Below are 15,603 nucleotides of genomic sequence, written 5' to 3'. Positions count from 1 at the left end.
GGCACTATTGACAGGATTTTTTAAATCTTCCATTTTGGGCTGTATTGACATGATTTCTTCATGTTTTCATTTTTTAAAACCATGTTTTCATTTTTTTCAGTCAGAAGGCATATGCTACTGTACTGTAGATTAGGCGTTTCACGATGGCGGCTATCATCGCGTTAACAGCTAGTTATTATCATTACAGAGTACTCCAGCAGATACATGTCAAAACTAGACATGCTCAAAATATAAATACAGGCGAATTTCACGCATAAGCTGTCTGAAATACGAAGGCAGTTGTGTTTACATAAGATGACAATAAAAAAGACAAAAAGAAGTTTGATCTCTATCCTTTATTCTTTCAACCAAGGAGGTTAAAATCAGACCTCCTTGTTTCAACAACTTCAACAAATCAAATGGAAAAAGGTAAATAAATTGTAGAAATCGGCATAAAAAGAGTATAGCTAGCCAGGGGAGTTGGTCGGCCATAGAGGGTCGACTTTTTATTTTTTTCTACTATTTATTCAGCCTGCAAAAGAGTCTGGTGGAGACTACGCAGGGAATACCGTACTGTTGTGTTGCCCGCCTACTCGGCTGATCGGAGACCCCAGGGCCTGGGGGGACCCCTTCACTCATCAGTAAGCTATCACCTCGGGGTCCCCTCATGGACCAAGCAACACACGTCTATACTTAAATAACTGAAGGAAGTCAATTTGCTGGAATTTGTCTATAGCACTGCTGTAGTTAGCCCGGATGGCATCCAGGCTAGGCCATATTGTTTATACGGTGGCTGTTCTTGATTGCAGGGTAGGTTTCGAGTAGACCTTGTCCGCCATCCTTTCACCCCGACGCGCTGTCTCGTACCCGCCGGTGGGCCGCTGTGTCGGCCGTAATGGCTTACTGTCGCCCCGACTAGCCTCTACCAGGCACCGCGGATCGCTGGAAAAATAGTAGAAATTGGCCGAAATAAAGGGCGCTACCGAGCGGGGGATCAATGTATGCACGACGATCTGCAGGGGCCGCAGCGCAGGATCGTAAAAAATGGCCTAATAGCATAATCATACTAGTAATAACACCTACATAAGACCTACACGAACCAGCGCCCACCCCAAAATTTCCAGTATGAAATAAAAATACCAAAATTTTATCGATCCTGTCAATAGTAGAAAAATTTGCACTGCTGACAGGAAAAATCCTGTCAGCAGTGCAAATTATTCTACTATTGACAGGACGATCCTGTCAGCAGTGCAATATTTTCTGCTATTGACAGGACGATCCTGTCAGCAGTGCACTATTTTCTGCTATTGACAGGACGATCCTGTCAGCAGTGCAATATTTTCTGCTATTGACAGGACGATCCTGTCAATAGCCACAGGCTTTATGTAAACCACAGATGGACCAGAAATCGACAGGTAGTCTTTGATAGAACAATGCAGGGACTTCAGCTCCTCATAGTTATCTACTGATAACGGGTGTTTTTACTGACAGATGTAAAAAGGGGGATAGTCGACCACAAGTGATGTCAAGTTGGAGGTGACACATACAGGGTCAAGAATGAAATATAGTCCCTACATTTACCAACACAAATCCATCAGATTTCCTTACCATATCTGCATTAGCAACTCGTACTCTACGCACACTTAAAGTCCATGTAACAGGATGCCAATGACAAGACAAGACATACGATGTACTCTGATATTGACATGGATATGTATGCGTCACTAACATGAATCCGTGGGATTTCAAAGGCTTCTTTGTGCAATTCCAAACATACAACGTAAGGTTGAAAACTCATCAATCATTGGCGCAGTAACCTTTGAACCAATATTACTTACAGTTGAAGAGTTCCTGTTGAACAGGTTTCTTAAAACGCATGGATGACCTCAATTCAAGGATAAACAGAAAAAAAATTTTATACTTTAAAGCTTGAAGTCTAAAGGCCTACGAAGGTAGTGGGGCGGAACAAGGCTTTCAAAATGAAACCATGAAGATGGCCAAAGATTCCGTTCTGTTCCCCTGGGTGCTTATTCCTTTCCACTTCGTGGAAGTGACAAATGTAGCCTTATGAAATATTCAACAGATTTTGATTACTTCCAGTCACTGTGAGTGGTGATACGGCTGTATACGATGCGTGTATAGGAGATATCAAATTATCGTATACTGATAACTGAAGTGTAAAGTGCCCATGACAAACCGCTATCCCTATGTATACACAAATATATCTCATATATATAAACTGAAAATACCCGTACTTTTAGATTACAAGGCAATACATTCCCCATGTATGCAATTGTATCAAGTAAACAGTAGTAGAAAAGAACTTTATATAATGCCATTTTCTGGATGCGTCGAATCTATAGCTTGCTAACTCCAGACCATGAAAAACTAACTGTGTCCTAACTATTTTACCTCACAGATGATACGACCTTGTTATAAAATCAATATATATAACGTACTTATGATGACATCAGAAAACAATTATTTACCACCGTGTCCAAAATTCTCCCTTACTTCCCCACCGTTCCCTACCACAAAAAAAAATTTACTGCTAAAATCAAAGAACCCACATATTATAGAAGAAGTGGGTAAATTCGTCTTCCATTGCCTAAAAAGAAGAAGTCAAACCCAGTAAAACTATAGCTTGTACCATGTATGTTGTAGAGTATAGTATAATGTTACGGGAGTAGATATAGTCTAACATACCACTGTATTTTCTTTCTTTTGTTGTTTGTAACTACAATTAGCCCTCGGGTATGTATTTGCAATAAAATTCACCATATCATTTACTGTAAACACAATTCAGCATCCGCCCCCATCCCGAAAAAAAAATAGTTTGCGTTGTTAGAAAAAGAAGGTAACAACCAAAATATGCATCGTGGTACAGAGGAAAACTGCATTTAATTCAATATACAAAGAAAACCGATAACATGTAGGTGAAAATTGGTGAACCAGAGTTTCGAGTGAAAATAACTTTCCTTGTGGCGAGTACTAGGCTTTGTTTATATTTCTTTAGTACAAACAGCATGGTGGATAAAGTATGAGTTACACCATAAACATATTATGTTGTAACCAATCAATGTAACGATTTGATGAATTAGCATATAAGGCCTGATGTGTCACTATGGTCAATGTTGATTATTTTAGTTACATCCGCGCGCTCATAAATTTTAGAACAAAAGACCGTTTTCCAAAAAAAAAAGGAAAAAGGTTACGACCATACTGCAAAATGAGCAAATATATTACATAAATTGCAAAAAAAATATTGGAAAACGACAATAATGTCGTAGAATGCCAAAATCAATTCCAAATGAAACGAAGAAAATGTGAAAAAATGATAATTTAGTCTATTACTCACCATACCATATTCTGTGTTTTTAGTAATTTGTTCCACCTTCATGACCACGTAAATTTCATAATGAAGGCGACATTTTTATTCGCACGCTCACATTAGTTTTGGTGTTCCCAGGGGATGTCATCCATATAATCAAATCAACGTGGCCTAACTCATCCTTTCACTTTTGTCCATAATCTAGGCATAGCGTAAATAATTATAGCTCCCAGGCAAAGGTTCCAGGTCAGTTCATGTTAACCTGAACTCATTCAAAATCACAAAAACGTCTGGGTTTTTTTTTACTTGAAATGGGGACTCATGGACTGTAGAGACAGAGGAATAACAATAACAGGAAACATGACGCCAAAGCAAACAGGTAAGAAGATATGTTTGACCAACTTACTTTCTGAGGCACCAGACCTTGGTCACTAACACCGGAGAGTGCTACATTTTACGACAATGCACTCTGTCTCTGACAAGTTATTACATACAAATTAGTTCAGCATCATACGACCCTTATTGTTTTTGTTTTTTTACTAGAAAGTCATTTTACGAGTGCAAGTCAAGAGCAACTTATAAATATTATGAACACTGGTAAAGACGTTTTGTATGATTTGTGGACAGGGTGACAGAATTCTAACTCAAAGCACGAGTATGATTTTTTTTTTGGTCAATTTGAGAATTTTCATCGATGTCATAAATACCGATTTATATAGTTTCACCATTATATTTCTACTAGCTAATGAATCTAAGGTCCACACCAAGTGTACTAGTTGAAGACAAACTACACTCAACGTATTATTAGCACGTGTATCGGGCCTTAGCTGCAATAATGCATCTTCGACAAGTAACCACAATTGTCTAAGGTGGGCATCGATCTAGGCCAATAATGATCACAAAGGATATATCAAGTTACTCCCACCCCCCTCCCCAACATTTATGCATATCTTAATGTTAATCAAAGCAAACCTCTGTCTTTATTCCCTACGGCACTAATGCACAATTCTCTTCTACATGAGCTGAAATATCGTGCCCTATTTCGGTCATATTGTAACAACAAAGCAGTGCTATCCTGTATGTTCGCGACAAAAATGCCAGTGTTATGTCGCAATACAGATTTCCTGTCCCTGAGGTAGGGTGAAGAGAAAGAAACCACGCCCTACCTGCCACCGTGAGGAGCAGGGCCGCCCAGCGCGCCATGGTCGACCGGTCGTCGGTCGACTGCGACACTGTGTCCCGACGAAATCCTGGGGAATTCCCGCTAGCGGTGCAACCTTACGTTAGCGACCCACGGAGTTGTAGAAAGGATTATCCACACGGCGGCTGCACGTCAGGTGCTCCCAAGGGAACCCACCTGTACGCAGGTGGGGACTGGGTGTCTCGCAGCTGCGCAGGCCGCATGTATGTGACGGCTTGACCTTGGTGGCCCGGGATTATGCACATGAAGGGACACCGGGACGTCACCTGAGACGGCCACGCCCTGGTCAGGTACACACGCGTAAAGCATCACGGGAGAGCCAAGACTCAGACGAACCGTGAAGACAGCACTGCCGACACTTATTTCTTAGTTTTACTCAGTTTTGCTGTGTAGGCAAACGCAGTTTTGCTGTGTAGGCAAACGCAGTTTTACTGTGTAGGCAACGTCTCTACTGTCATCCCAACTCCCAAAACCGACACAAAGCTGAGATGAATTGCAAGGCAGGCGAGGTCTGTAGTAGGAAACCAAACGATAGAGCTAGCCATAGAGTCATATAGAAATGGTAGCACTTCGCTTTGTTTTGAAAAAAAGTAGGTCATCAGTTTTTTATGGATTAATATTCAATAAGCATTATTTAGAGTGCAAGTCACTACGGGATACACAACAGCCTGCCTTTCTATTGTGTTTTTTGCATCCCTGGGGCTCTTTTCTCCTATGGGACACCTGCCAACGAAAAGCTGTGAACCATACTCAAGTACTGTACCAGCGCACACCTTACACTTACACAAGTGCCAACACATGTTTAACTCTTTCGTGAATATAGCTCATCTCAACAATTACTTAAACGACTTTATTTAAAGCTGGCGTTTGAATTTTGTATCGCTGCCATTAGTATCTCTATTTATTAGGATAAGTGTGTCTTTATATGCTACCTAACATAATAAACAAAGATACGCAAACATGACTTGTCCAGTGAGTAGTATCAGGTAACAGCCGTGCAGAGAAGGCTTAGAGGCCTTGTGAGGACTTGGCCAGCCTTATGTTTAAAACTCCGAAAATACGCATGATAGACAAGTGTCAGTCACAAAATACGCGTATTCTGTTAATTGTGTGAATATAAGACCAATTCTAGGGTGGTTGTATGAATAGAATACAAGCAAAGTCACTTGTTGGGTTGACCACCGGTCACTAACCGTGTGTTCATGTACCGTGAAGGTCTCTAGCTCGCGTACCAGAGTTTGTATTGGAACAATGTCTTGCGTCTAGAGAGAAGACACACCGTTGTCCCATATAGTAAATCATCGTATCACAGGATGAATTATTAAAACTCTCATGTCACTTTTTATAGAAACTGCAAAAGGTCACATATAGTTTAAGGGAGCACGGAACGATGAAACGTTGAATTATTTAAGTGAAATCGTGCCATCGTGAAGAACAACCAATCTTCAACTTCTAGTATTTGTGGAATGTCAGGATTTTTCTTGTAACAAGGGGGTCATCTTTGACACAAAGTCAGGTGAGAATTGCAATGATAAGATCTTCCACAAGTCCACAATGGGTGAACCTTGCAGTTACGGAGTAGGTATTTGTCTTGTCACGCAACAAGGCTGATGACTGGCGGCGCTGTCTCGGACAGGTACAGGTATCTCCTAGCCGAGGACACGAAGGCCCTGGGGATAAAAAGTAATTATCCACGGGTACTCACCGGAATGAAGAGACTGGCAGACCTTACGGACGTTTAACCTTCCAAGCGTACTGTCAGAGACAGTCTGCGTCAGAGCATTGGTGGGCTCTGAACATGATAGTCTGTACATTAATTTTTGTAAACATATTGTTTATGTTATGACTATCCTTTCTCTCGCTTATTACCAAAGCTTAAATGAAAAGGAACCACAATGGACTCAATACAAACATAGAGATATGAGCATGAATTTCAAAGCAAATTCTCTTTAAATTATCAAAAGAAGCGTTACAAGTCATCGCAATCTTTCATTCAAACCCAGTAAGGGTGTGTATTGCTCTCTGTTACTGTCCTTGAGATACCAGGTATGTCCTGACACCTGCGGGTGACCTTTGTGACCTTTCCTAGGATCCTGCACATGAAAAGAAGCTCTTGTTGACAGGACACTACCTCACTATTGTATGAGTGCGCTGGATCATACAAGAAGAAATCCTGTTTTTGCAAAGCTACTTCACGTTATGACAATGAACAGGATTTGAGGTTTGTCCCAGGCTTTGTTTACTTGATGCCTGAGACCGTGAGGATCTAGGAACTTGCCTGAGGGGCTTGGGTGATTTTTGCTGTATGTACGGTCTTGATGAGGCTGAACTAAACCCCACACGTTCTCATAGGTGACTCACTGAACCTCTGCAGCCAATCTGTTGTCTAATACAGACCAGACTGGACATGAGGTTTCATTGTCTAAAAGTATGTGACTGCAATGTGTAAAGTAGACAAATAAATCAAGTTATTTCAGTTATCATTGAAGTCAACAGCATACATTTTTAATAGTCAAGAAACTGGCTAGGTATAAGAAAGTCCATACCACCAATCAAAGACATGCACTGGGATATAGTCTAATCTCATACAACTACGCAGCAATGTCTCTTATTGATATACGGAGTTTATTCGAATTAAGTTCTTGCTAATGAATATACATTACTATAGGTTGTGTACAGTATGTACGTTTGTTTGATGTTTTATCGAAGTTGACGTTAACACGCAAATACTTCTTCCGAGATCTATAGTGTTGTTATAGATCTAAGTTATGTAGGTCGCAATTTAATCAGTCAATCGTCACCTTTAAAAAATGTAACGAGCTGGTTTGTGTCTTCGGATCTTTCAACCTTGAAAGATCCGATCGTCCTACCGGCCGTTGTTCAGCTACGTGACGAGGAATGTGTTTACGGTGTAATTCTATACACGCCATGGGTTCAGGGGAAGTTACCTGTGATGTCATAACTTCCCCGATATGTACCTATCTGTATAGCCAGTATAACCGCAATTCGGCGTATAACACACCAGGCACGCGGCGCGGCGGCAGCTGGCTACATTACACCGAATGACTTGTTACACCAACCCTTGAACATCTAACTCTAGACATTGTTTAAAGCTATGCAGTAATAATGCCCCTACTGTACTTGGTGACGGTGACAGTTCTAGGAAAGAATGAGTTTTTGAGCACTTCAATCCTTGGTTGATAACTCGATCTGGTACTTGCTTACTGTACGTGCTAGTGCCTGTTTGTTCTTAATAGTCACATTTGTCCTAGGTTGTCGTACGATTTAGATGTCGAAGTATTTTCTAGCAGGTTGTGACAGAATCAACCGCCAATCTAAGACAGTATTTTCGAAGTTTGGGAACAAACAAGACAGCTGAGTTTTTTTCAGGACACATGCACGACTAGCCCAAGAATGTCCTCAGTTTGCGATCGTGCGACGATCCTACGACGATTGCGCGACAGTCGTACGATCGCACGACTTCCTTATGTGACCGTACCCTTATTACCGCACAAGAAACCAGGCCCTGTAACAGTCTGGATAGCCATGATAATGCACTATTCCAGTCTCCAGCCTGACTATAGGACGTTAGAGTCCTTAGAATGGTTTATACGTTACAAGATACATTTCTATTATCAACAACGGCAAATTCAAACACACACATAGACACCGAACCTACTATGATCTCATTTTTCAAAAATGCCTGGCAGCTTACGTCGTACTCTATCTTGATATTGTAAATTGCATATTACTCTCCAGTCTAACAAAGAACGGTTAAGACCAATCTGACATTCATATACATGTGTATACAACTGTACACCTGGCAAGCCATGCCACAGGCTTACGGCTGAGCTCAGGGATTTATGATGACTTGGCATGGGCGTGGCCGTGAGCCGCAGACCTTGACATTCTTTTGCGCCAAAGAGACAGCTGCATAGCAAAGGATCACGTATATGCTAATATACTGTAGCTATGGTATACTGTGGTAACGTTAGATAGTGCAGCTGAGACATGTTCTACCTAAAGTCCAGAGTACGTAACTTTGCTCTTTTCTAAAATGCGTCTTTTCAATGTGCGATAACCAAAACATATTTATAATCTTCACAAATAAATTTTTGGTACTCAAGTATAAATTCATCGATTTCATGGTAAGACTCTCCGCGCAGCAGCGACGCCTTGCGGCCCTGGATGCTCACGCAGCTACATGTAGTACGAGGAAGACGCAACATCTTTGTCGTCCAACAACTCCACGGATTTGTTTGCTTGGACAGGAAATGAATTCGTTGTTTATTTTCTCTTATTTATCTGTTTTTCAAGCATATGTAAAGGTGGAAGTGAACCGGGATTGAATTGGAGTATATTTTCCACAATCAAAACCACCTGCCATCCCTGCACGTTCGTAAAATACCGCAAGGAGGCTCTATTGCCCGGTCACACATGCTTCTGTGTTTCTACATGCCACCTGTTGCAAACGTATAAATCATGACAAATCACTTCTGTCAGTATTGTGACCTTGTGTGAACTACTGGTAGGCTACAGTAATCTCCAAGCAGATCATATGGTGGCAAGGCAGTGTCCATTTAATAGCCACTGAGGTGTGTTCATTATTAGCCACCAAACCGTACAAACTCCTCTGGCTAATGGATTCTGTCTTGCCATAGAAAGGGATCTGCTTGGAGATTAGGCTACAGGCGATGTACTACGGCCTTGTGCAACTGGTGAGTGCGCATGTCTCGCTGAGTTGAAGAACCGGTCGAACCAGCCTTGTCGACCTTTGACCTCCACAGAATGTTCAACTGTTGTGAAATAATTACTGCTACGCCGAAGGGTATTTTCAAAACATCACATGTCCTTCAGTATATACTGGACCACTCCACTGTAAACAAGATTTACATACAGTTTGTGTGGTTTCCCACACCTCGCCATTCTACAGTTTGTATCTTCTAACACCATTTGTGTGTGATCACATGCCCACATTTCTTACTGAAAGAAATCCGTTGTCGTCCTCATGAACAAGACAGAAGAACGCCTTCTCAAAATGCATTACCCTACTGTTAATTTAGACATTCCAAATCAATGCACTAATTATATCAGGTATACTTTAATATGTTGAATATAACTGATGTGATGCTAGGTCTAGAATGATCATAAAACAGCATTGACACAACACATGCCCCAATGAAAATAGAAAAGTGCTTCCAGCTACTGACTAAGTTATTAACAATTTTCTCGTCCCCACAATCCCCTACAGTGATATCATCTTTTATCTACCGTAATTCCCTTTATCTTCACAGTAGCAAAATTTGACGGTCTGAAGACAAAAGGACATGTTCACAGAACTTAACCTCAGGGTGGTGGCAAATGTAGGGAGGGGCAAAAAATGATTTTTAAAGCGGTAATGATAAGTTCATGGTTCAGAAGTTACCGTTAAAACAGTGAGCATAAAAGCACTGTTAAATAATCTGGAATTACAGTACTAGATACTCGCGGGGGAGTGGGAGGGGGGCAAACTTGTCCAACCACTTTGAGGGCCTCCTATAGGATTTCTTGCCTTGTAAATCGCACACACCTGCAGATTCAGGAATTCTTTGAGTAAGGTTATACCTGGAGTGTAATTTCGTACCGTAATGACAGTCTAGGGTATCGGACATGCTCTAGGGACATTTTGTTGGTAACATCGTGGCGGAACGCGGCTGGAATGGTGGAGACTTCGTGCGGAACGTAGCCCGGTGAGAACTTTTCACATGTTGGTTTTAGCTGAGTTAGTAACGCAATGTACCAGTTAAGAAATGCCTCCCACTTCTAATTCTGCCACATTTGTGCACCTTTCAAGGTACGTGGGTTGCAGATGTTGTGTAGTTGTGTGCATTTTAACTATTCTTCATACTACATTCTGGCATCTACATGTACTTTCCGTAGTGCTGACTGTATATGAAAGGAATGCTTCAATAGCTTTACTGAACAAATGTCTCTCATTTGTAGACATTTACATTTGTCTTCCCCAGTAAAAAACAGCTTCTCGTGGACTGTTTAAAACACATCAAGACATTGAAAACAAAATGGGTACCTAATTGTTGTTTTGTTGCATTTTATGGTCAAGTTGGGGGTAGCAAATCACAATGGTGTAGCAATGACGTCATGGAGAGTTGCTGGGTAGATTATTGTCACACCTTTTGCACAAGACCTAAGACCAGAAGCTTAAGCTAGGAATAAAGTAAGAAACAACTGGCAAGAACAATATTGCCTATCATTTCATTTCTGTATGAATCATCTATTTTTCAATAAGTCTTTGACCAGTAGATCTAGAACTCCTATCGACACATGTTGTTAATGATTTTCCCCAGAGGACTGTACGTACTCCTTGCCTAGCCTTAAGGCTAATTTCTCACTCACCGGGACTGGTCGCTACCACTAGGATAATTACTTGGACTAAATACTGTCTTCTTGAATAGCAGACCGCCATTTTGAACTGATCAACCGTGTGGCTATTCAATACTTTTGGGCACCTTGCAAGCTTGACCAACGACCTCATGCCCTGTATGTTGACCATGTTACAGTTGCTAGTGAATATGATGAAATCAGAATACTTTAGTAATTTGGGTCAGTTAGTCCTCACTACTTGTGAGAATTTCAGCTGGTCTCAATCATGATGTTTCTGACTCAGGGAGAAGAGTTGCTGTTACAGTTCTTCTCGGTAACCCGTAACCCAGGTGAGTGGTCATACCATTCAGGTGGTAGCACCATTCACCTTGAAGTGGCCTAACGGCCTGTTACGTGGTGACCACTACGTAAAACAAATTCTCAAAACCGCCGCCCTTTCTGGAAGATAGCCAATTTAGAATGAGTGCTTAAGACTGTCTGAATTTTTCAGGAACGTCACAAGAGCGATTCTCGGCAGGACCCAGGCGGAGCGTAGAGACGGAGACCTCGGGACGGCCAGCGCCACTCAGGACCTGCTGCACCGCGCCGAGGTACAGGCCCGCGTACTGAGAGCCACCCTCGGGCAACATCTGCCCAGAAAGGTAAAAACTATTCTATATCTGTATCTGTGTAGCCGATAAAACCGCCTTTTAGCGTAACACACCAGCTAGCTCCGCAGGCACGCGGCGCGGCGGCAGCTAGCTATATCACAGCGAACGACTTGTTACACCTAATCTTTGCACGTCTAACTGCAGGAGTTGTTAGTGCTTTCTAGTGATCATGCCCCAACTGTAAACGGCAAAATCCCATTGTAACATTTGAATATTAATTATGCAAATGACTTCTACATTTATATAATCTATGCATTATGATGTTAAACTTTAACTTACGTCTGTTACAAGTATCAAATTCTCATCATTTACCCGTACGGACCTCTGGTATGTTCACAATAATATGTAAGGTCACTTGAAAAGCACATCTCTACCTAACTATAGTAAGATACCTGCATGCCTCAAATCATCATGAAAATCCTTCATCCATTCTCTTTGAAATATTTTTAAAAAACGCATCCACAGTTCCAAAACAAGTTGCTAGGTGGTCCGAACCTACATGTACCAAGGTATTCTTGCATGTACATCGTTTTCATGGCATAAAGAGCTATCGATATATGTGCTTCCATGAAATCAAGATCATAGCATGTCCACTGCAGATAGAATAAAAGATACAAAAACAGGAAGTGTTGAGGCATTAACTCCCTGTCAGACAGCATTTTACCTTAAAACCCCCTTTTTCAGTTTACAAAAGCGCAAAGCCTACTCGCCAACAATGAGTCTATCTTTATTCGAATTCATTGACCTATATTCTCAATACACCAATTTTTTCTATGGAATACTATAGCTACGCTCGTAGTAGTCGACCCTAACAGTGTACAAACCACGCCTGAGCCCGATGACTAATTCTCTTTAGGCCATGTTGATTTGATTATATGGATGACATCCTCCGGGAGCCCCAAAACTGATGCGCGCGTGCGAATAAAAAAAAAGTTTTGCAAAAAAAAAAGTTGTTTTCATTATGAAATCTACGTGGTCATAAGGGTTGAACAAATGGGACAGAAGATGGTTTGGCGAATAATCTAATCTTCAAGTTCATTTCCTTACAATTTCGTCTTTTTTCGTTTGATTTTGGCATTCTACAACATTGGTATAGTTTTTACTTATTTTTTTGTAACTTACGGTATATTTTTGCTCATTTTGCAACTGTTTTGTACGATTTACAGTATGGTTGAAAACTTTTTTTTTTTTGGAAACGGCCGGAAATTCATGCGCGCGCGGATGTCATCCATATAATCAAATCAACATGGCCTTACTTCAACCCGTTTCGTTCCGCGCAGGTTGGGAATGAGAGATAGGGGATTGAAACATTCCATCATAAAAGAAAATCAGCAGCAGGTCGACTTTCGTGATCTTTTATCGTGGTTAAGATGGAGGTGCGTCGTGCATGGAATGTCGAGAAAATTAGACATTAGACAAAAGCGCTGCTGGATGTAGCTAGATTGTATCCCATCTTTAAAACAAAACCACAGCTGTAGACTTAAGTACACGGTGTATAAGGCCACAGCAAGTAAATTTTATGGGGCGAAAAAAAAAAGATTCCTACATGTTGAAATGTTGAGATCATAGACCTTATTCAACAAGAACTGGCTGGGGCGACGAAACATGATATAAGAGAAAAACGGTCTTTTATTTCTGTATTTCCTGTCCTTGTATATGGGTGTAATATTTTATATAACTGCTAGAACAACATAATTGTAGAAAAAAGCTTGACGTATCATCATGGGCAGCTACTAGTATCTCAGTGGGTATTCATTCATATGCAATTTTGGAGCACCTGTCAACAATTGCCATCAAATGCGAGCAATTGTGCAATTTAAATTTGTTGAATCCCTGATGGTCTTTTCACTGACAGAGTGACTCTTAAACCGAACTGTCCCACGGAAGATGGTCTTCGGACGGCAAAAATAGTTATTTTTTTTCGAAATCAGGGGAAAACTAAAGCGCGCTGACGCCATCCATAACAATTACTTGCTTGGGCCTGATGTGAATTCCATTTTCAGTATAACACCTTGATTGTGTATAACAATGACATTTTAGGATACTGTATGAATGAAAAGCACATTTCGTCTGATGTATTGAGTGTATACAGGGTTACAGCTCCTCGCAAACCATTTTACACCTGCGAGAACTAATCATAGCGTGTACGATATGATTTTAGCTCACAACTGTGGAATAAATACGGTGAGATAACCACTGTGATTACACATCAAATGTCAGTTCTGAGTACACCAGTCCCAATCTTTCCCTAGTTTGCAGAGCTACTCACGAACGATTTGCAAAAAGTGCATAAGTTTAGTTAACCATTGTAGACATTATTGTACGTGACAAGAATATGACCCTTCCCTCTGTTTTGTCGTATATAATATATCCAGCTAGCTCGTGGATTTGGTATGCTTTGCTGCATTTACCACGCCTTTCTTTGTAATGTTACTATTTAACATCACAAAGAGAGATGTGCAGCAAAGCGTACCAAAGCTGCACTGAGGGTGAACACGTGTGACTCATCGTGCGTAAGGGATCAGAGAAGCTCCCACGCACATGACGATTACACCCATGTGAACTCTGTTGAATTTTGTCGTGGTATTGGTCATTTTGTTATAGGATAATCCTGCGACATTAGAAAATCGAGAAAATTTAGAATATAGACTGATTGTATAATGAACATGTCCCCTCGCATGGTCCAGATCACGGGGTATCGAGACCGAAAGTGCCACTGCAGTAGCATAACGAGCCGCCAGGAGGGATCTCTCTCTCTCTCTCTCTCTCTCTCTCTATCTCTCTATCTCTCTCTCTCTCTCTCTCTCTCTCTCTCTCTCACACACACACACACTCTCACTCACTCAATCACACACACAATTAAATAGAATTTAATTTAAAAATAAATTTAAACAGAAAAAGACGAAACATAATTTTGACACCCCCACTAAAAGTGGTACTGTACCAATGTCACGGGGTCTTTCAGATGTTTACCTAGATTGATCTGTTTTTTTGCAATGGAGGAATTTCATAAGGGAAATTTGTGTCAAATAGCCGTGTCAATTGGATAGGCTATATGATAATAACACTAATGCCCCGCATTTTCCACGGTGTGTATGGTGAGATAATCCCTGGTAAATCTCGTTCGCTACGCTCACTTGGTGGTTTATTCGGTGGTTATCGCTGACCAAGGATTATCTCACCATTATACACCTCGGGGAGGGGCATTAACCTTATTGAATAACGAATACACGTANGTTACCGATTGTTATGTAAATTCACAATAATGATTATATGGTACTGATTGTTATGCAAATTCACAGTAGTGGTATACCTGGTCAAAATCCTGATGGGCGATTGCTCTAGTGTGGAATTGTTATGTAAATTACTCGCCAGTCATCAAAACCTGTGCTTTGAAGCATTCTTTGATAATTAGGCCACACCGTCTTGATTTTATGGATGACATCCTCTGAAGGCACCCAAACTAGTGCGCGCGGGCGAAAAAAAAAATCCGGCCAAAAATAAAAATGATATTAAACTATACTAATACAAAGCCGGTATTGTGAATTTGGCGCATTACATATTGACGTATACGACAGGCCGGCACATGCTGGATTTTTGCGGAATTTATGAATCGGCACTGTACGTATGTACTTAGTTCTTGAGTTCGGTTGCCTGGGTGCCAACCTCTAGAGTGAGTTACCACCGGCTTCATTGTCGCTAACCACCATGGCCTAAAGCCAGGCCTCGGAAGACGTGATCTCTTTTTTTTTATAGATCAGGCGAAAATCAATGCGCGCGCGGATGTCATCCATAAAATTAAGTCAGTGTGGCCTTACATGTAGCTACAAACGTCCTCCGTTCGGAAACTTATTCTAAAGACGACCCAGAACGAGATCTCACGCCATTAGCATCGTTCTGACAGAAACTCATTTATTTCATCAATCCACGTTCTTTTCACTATTCATATCCATCAGCTTCACATTACTCAGCATATTAGGCAATATATTGTCACAAGAACAAGCAATTACGATTATTTGATTTAATCAACTAATATGGAAGGTAAAGAACGTTTTCTTTGC

The 15,603-nt window shown here is 41.0% G+C and overlaps 1 protein-coding gene across 2 annotated transcripts in view; it reads left to right on the top strand.

The window, feature by feature from the left end:
• The first annotated feature begins 10,017 nt into the window (after positions 1-10,017).
• LOC109469137 (vesicular glutamate transporter 1-like) overlaps positions 10,018-15,603 on the top strand; it is a 16,733-nt gene continuing 11,147 nt past the window's right edge. Inside the window, exons 1-2 of one of the 2 annotated variants that reach the window (XM_019767536.1) lie at positions 10,018-10,240; positions 11,383-11,533. The gene's annotated coding sequence lies outside the window, so the exon portion shown is untranslated. Of the gene's footprint in view, positions 10,241-10,942; positions 11,049-11,382; positions 11,534-15,603 lie in introns of those variants that run through there. The other variant, XM_019767537.1, reaches the window with a different exon arrangement.

The sequence above is a fragment of the Branchiostoma belcheri genome, unplaced genomic scaffold, assembly GCF_001625305.1.
Source record: "Branchiostoma belcheri isolate BF01 breed outbred unplaced genomic scaffold, Haploidv18h27 scaffold20, whole genome shotgun sequence".
Taxonomy (NCBI): Eukaryota; Metazoa; Chordata; class Leptocardii; order Amphioxiformes; family Branchiostomatidae; genus Branchiostoma; species Branchiostoma belcheri.
This window is presented reverse-complemented; position numbering and strand designations above follow the sequence as displayed.